The sequence below is a fragment of the Mustela nigripes genome, chromosome 3 (genome assembly GCF_022355385.1).
Source record: "Mustela nigripes isolate SB6536 chromosome 3, MUSNIG.SB6536, whole genome shotgun sequence".
NCBI classification, from domain to species: Eukaryota; Metazoa; Chordata; class Mammalia; order Carnivora; family Mustelidae; genus Mustela; species Mustela nigripes.
Genome location: NC_081559.1, coordinates 13,499,486 through 13,505,064, shown reverse-complemented (window position 1 = coordinate 13,505,064; position 5,579 = coordinate 13,499,486). Strand labels below are relative to the sequence as shown.

The following is a 5,579-nucleotide window of genomic DNA, read 5'->3' as shown; positions in this document are numbered from 1 at the left end:
TACTGAGTTTACTGGATGGATGGACCCACCCGTCCCCTCTCCCAGGGGCCCCCACACCTGCTTGCTTAACTGTTATCCATGGGGGCTCCTTGGGGGTTCATGGGTTTGTAAACTTGACTCACTAACTGGCCAACTGGCGATTTGGTGTAGAAAGGGGTCTGAGCGCCAAGAGCAACCGTTCTGAGAGATGAGGAAAACCAGGCCCAACATTAATTACTTTAGGACAACTGCTTCTCTGAGAGACGCACCTCTCAGTGTGTCGCGGCTCGTGGAGGCTGTGTCCTAGGGCGTGTTTCCTCACGGAAGGAGAGCCATCAGCTTGTCTGGGAGGGGCCTTTGGTTCATGAACTGTCATGTGTTGGCTTTAATTTTTTTTTTAAAGATTTACTTATTTGAGAGAGAATGAGAGAGAAAGAGTGCGCATGTGCCCCAGAGGAGGAGCAGAGAGAAAGAGAGAGGGAATCTGAAGCAGACTCTGCACTGAGCAGGGAGCCCCACATGGGGCTCAGCCTCATGACCTGAGATGTTCTGAGCCAGGCGTGTTGGCTTTAATTTCTAAAATGTCCAGGGACCACATCTTAAACAGACTTTCATTTCGAGGGCAGAGAAGACGGCGAGAGCTCCGTTCCTTCCGAGCTCTGTACCAGCTAATGCAGAGCTCGGCCCGGAAACCCACCTGGCTCAGGCCTGGACCTTTGTGGAACCAGTGCCCGTGCGGGGCAGGCAGAGAAGGAACCATCTGGCAAGTGTGTGTACCGCAGGCTCGGGCAAGGGTTGGGGCTGGGAGGGACGGAGGGACAAGTATGGTTGCCAGTGGCAGCCAGATGGGGACTTGTTATTCAACAGTTCAGGCTGAACCTGGGGGCCAGCGGGGAGTGAGCAAGTGACAGAGAACCAGACTTGGGCTTGGCACAGCACCTGTGTGTGAAGTAGAAAAAGACAACAGGAAAGGATGTCTCCTCACAGCTGTCGGAGGGACTCTGGGAGGGACAGGAGAAAGTCAGCTAAGCTAAGTGGGACAAGACAAAGACCAGGTGAGGGGACCTGATGGAGGACATGGAAATTGGGGGATGGAAAATTCTGGTCCCTCAGGGAACGGAACTCCAGGCAGGGAGCCCGTTATGGCCGAGCGAGGCTGGGCCCAGTTACCAGGTAAAAAGGCAGCAGAAACCCAGTTAGTGGGACCTGACAGGTCAAGGCCCAAGTGTGTCAGCACAGGCGGGCAGTAATAGGGGCGGCCATGCTGGCTTCCGGGTTTGTACCGCAAAGATCCATTCGTACGGTTTACAGCAGTTGGTGACTCTGCAAGTGCTGCACCAGGATTAGCAGAATCCTCCTCATCTGGGAACTTGTTAGCAACGCAGAGTCTCAAGTCTGCCCCAGGCCTGCCCAGAGTCTCTAGTTCTACAGAACTCACAGCTGATGCTGGTACGTTCTTGGAGAATTCTGCTTTAGCTGAGAAGTCCAAGCTCCTGTTTTAGGCTCTGGGGGCTGGAGGGACACCATGTCTGTGCAAGACCAGTAAAGCAGATGTTTATGGGAAGTGTCCACCCTGCAAAACTGAGGCAAGGATTCTGGATTGAGGCTTGAAGAATAGACCTGTGGTGAGTATTTCTTCCGCCTTCAAGGGGAGCTTTTCCTTAGCCCTGAGTCCAGCCTGAGGTATCATTTCTCATAGTCATAGGGAGAGGCTTAGTATTAAAGGATACCAAGTAATTATCGTTTATTTTGTGGGGCATGATAATAGTATAGTGGTGTATAAGAAATGTCTTTATTTTCTTTTGCGGATGCATATTGAAATGTCTAGGACTGAAATGACATGTGAAGTTGGATTGGGGCTTTTTTTTTTTTTTAAGATTCTTTTTTTTTTTTATTTGAGAGAAAGAGTGAGAGAGTACAAGCAGGGGAAGCAGCAAAGGGAGAGGGAGAAGCAGGCTCCCCACTGACCAGCCTGATGCTGGGCTCGATCCCAGGACCCCGGGATCATGACCTGAGCCAAAGTGCCCCTTGGATTTGCTTGAAATAAAACATTTCAGCAAAGGTGCAAAAGGAAAGAGCAAATGTGGCAAAATCCTGATAATTGTGGAATCTAGGGGGAGGTATACGTGGGGTTGATTCTATTACTATCTGTAGTTCTTTCCATATTTGATAATTTTCATTTTAAAAACGCATGAGGGGGGCACCTGGGTGGCTCAGTGGGTTAAAGCCTCTGTCTTTGGCTCAGGTCATGATCTCAGGATGCTGGGATCGAGCCCCTCCCCCTCTCTTTCTGCTTGCCTCTCTGCCTACTTGTGATCTCTCTCTCCTTGTCAAATAAACAAATAAGATCTTAAAAATAATAATAAAAATTAAAAAATAGAAAAGCATGAGGATCTAGTAAAATGTGATACTTGATAACACTGTGTTGTGTAATTGAAATTTGGGAAAAGAGTAGAACTTACATGTTCTCATTAAAAAAAGATAAATACGCGATGGGGCACCTGGTGGTCCAGGCAGTTAATTGTCTGGTTAAGCGTCCAACTCTTGATTTCAGTTCGGATCATGATCTCAGGGTTGTGAGATCAAGAGCCCTCGTGGAGCTCCACTTTTGGTTGGGAGTGTGCATGAGATTTCCTCTCTCTCCCTCCCCAGCACCCCCCACCCTGCACCCTTCCCCCCTGGTGCACGTCCTCTTGCCAATAAATAAATAAATAGAATATTTAAAAAAAGAGAAATATGTGAGGTGATAGATATGTAAGTTAACTAACTGGGAGAAATCTTTTCAGAGTGTATATGCATATCAAATCACCACAGTGTACCCTCTAAATGTCTCGCCATTTTGTCAATTCTACCCCAGTAAAGCTGAAAGTTATTTCTTATAAAAACATGAAATACGGGGCACCTGGGTGGCTCAGTGGGTTAGGGCCTCTGCCTTCGGCTCAGGTCATGCTCTCAGGGTCCTGGGATCGAGCCCCGTATCGGGCTCTCTGCTCAGCCGGGAGCCTGCTACCTCCTCTCTCTCTCTCTGCCTGCCTCTCTGCCTACTTGTGATCTCTGTCTGTCAAATAAATAAATAAAATCTTCAAAAAAAAAAAAAATAAAAACATGAAATACAGAGAGAAGCAAACAACTGTTAAATGCCTAGCTGAAACCAACCTCGTTTTCCTCAGCGGGCTCCTGCCTTCGGGTGGGGGCCCGAGACGGGGGTAGCAAAGCCTCAGCCTCTGAGGCTTACCCAGACTCTTAAACTGAAGGGCCCCCTGCGTGGCCCGTGTCCCAATCCCCACCTGAAGCTGTCATAGCGGTACAGAGTACCGCGAACCTGCTTGTGCCTGCAGGAGCCAGAAAGGGCCTCGCTGGAGCTCAACATTAGGGGAGAGAGAAGTTCTGCCTCATTAGGTAACACAGGCCCTAGGGAGGGGATCAGGTGTGGAGGAAGGAAAGGAAAGGGGACCCGCCTCCCAGCCCCCACCCAGCTCCTCACCCAGTGGCTGGTAGCCCGGCCGCCTCCTCCCCAGGGAATGCTGGCTGCGCTCAGCCTGGTTTTCGGGACTTTTCTGAGGGCTGCTTAGTGTTTCATTCTGAGCCACTTAGTACTTTTTTTTTTTTTTTTAAGATTTTATTTATTTATAAGAGAGAAAAAGAGAGACAGCGAGACAGAGACAGGAGGGGCAGAAGGAGAGAGAGAATCTCAAGTAGATTCCACGTAGGCCTGGATCCTTGCACCCCGGGGTCATGACCCGAGCTGGAAGCAAGAGTGGGACACTTAACCGGTGGTGCCACCGAGGCTCCCCGAGCCATTTAGTATTTTTAAAATGTGGGGCTTTGTGGCCGTTGAACCATTCCTTATTTTCCTCATTCTCTGATTTCTCCTCAGGTAGTTTTTGGTGGATAATTTGGAGGCCTGGAGGGAGCTCCAAAAACAGAGCAAGAACTCAACATTGGGTCCTCACATAAGAGTTTCTGCTGTCTCCCGGAAGAGTCTGTTTTGTTAGTGTTGATGGGGAGAGTTCATTGCCTTTGGTTCCCTGCCCATGCTACAAGCAGAGCGCGAGGTTTACCCCAGTTCTCAAAGTCTCCCATGGGCACAGTAACTCCCACAGAGCACTTATCTTTATAGATTGACCCTAGAAATCCCCAGGCCTAAAGACCATTTTCTGTCTTGACATCCCAGGCTGCGTCAGCATTGGCTCGCGGGGTAGTTCATCCATGCTGGCTCGAAGGGGAAAAGCTCTTTATTTTCCCATTAAAAAAAAATTAAGGATCTTCTTTCATTATGGAGGTCTGGGAACAGACCACAATTCATTACACTGGCTGCATTTTTGCATTCCCTGAGCATTTTAGAGTTCCCATGGCTAATTGTCCATGATGTTTTGGTAAAATAGGCCACAGGTTCACCCCTTTGTCCCAGAAAAAGAAATAGGAGCATGAGATTAGTCAACAGAACAGGGACACAAGGCGTTCTTAGGCAGGGATGCCTGGAATTCACATTCCTTTGTGTATTTGTTTGTTGGCTCGCTTATTTATTTTATGTTATTATATTTAGTAATCTTTACACCCAAAGTGGGGCTTGAACTCACGACCTTGAGGTGGTCTCATGGGTTCTGACTGAGCTGGCCAGGCAACCCTGCCTATTTATTTAACACAGTTTTGGTTGAGTTTCCATTCAAGTCAGTCCCTGGGTTAGCCCTCGAGGTTCACAGGTGAGAGGACGTGGACTCTGCGCTGAAGTTGTTCCCAGTCTAGAAGGAAGAGAGACACCAACAGGTGCGTGACGCCAATGGAGTGGAGTGTGGTGTGGGTGGGAGATAGGACCCCCTTCCCCGACACCGGTCTGGGAGCAGGGGAGGTGTGATACCACTTGGGCTTGGAGCTCTGCTTTTACTAGTTTTTTCCATCTCTGTTTCTCCATCTGTAGACTGGGGCCGAAATAATGGCTACCAGAAGGGCTTGAGAGGAAGAGGAAATGACGTCATGCCTGGAAAGTGACTGTATTGTTAGTAGCTACCTACCGTATTTGCCACCCGCTGTTTGGTTCTGCCCGCATGATTTAAGACCTTACTAGTCTGTAAGCTCCCTGAAGACCACCACTCCTGTTCAACCACTCATCCTTCCAAAAAAACCCCTTGCCTTCCAAATTAGGTACAAATGTCCCTCACAGACCTTTTAAATATAGTAACAATAACATTTACTGAGTACTTAACTGGGTGTCTGGTGATTTTCTAAGCACTTTCACATGCTTATTTTATCCTCTTTCCCCCTCTTGCTGTATTAAATCTTAAATTTCCAACATGCACCCAACTTTCCACAGAAGAGGGTTAAGGGAAAAGTTCTCAAACTTCCCCTTTGGGAACCACCTTGCGCCACCCCCACCCCCATCCCAACATTAAAGGACCAGGCTGGGCTGGATTATTCTCCATTTGAATGGCAGTTCATACTGGAAAGAATCTGGCTTCAGTGGCCTCTAGGCCAGTTCAGATGAGAGATGATGATTGTTATGGTACCAGCCTAGGACCCAAGATTGAAACAGAGATAATTCTTTGCCCTTGAACGGGAAGCTGTGGTCCTTTGGAGACAAGCTGGGAAAAGAGGAGTGAGGT

At 48.5% G+C, this 5,579-nt stretch overlaps 1 long non-coding RNA gene across 1 annotated transcript; it reads left to right on the top strand.

Moving 5' to 3' along the window:
- The first annotated feature begins 348 nt into the window (after positions 1-348).
- Positions 349-5,216, top strand: LOC132012833 (uncharacterized). The gene is made up of 4 exons (XR_009402776.1): positions 349-748; positions 1,294-1,604; positions 3,857-4,746; positions 4,898-5,216. It is a non-coding gene; the product is annotated as an uncharacterized LOC132012833 (long non-coding RNA).
- Positions 5,217-5,579: the final 363 nt, after the last annotated feature.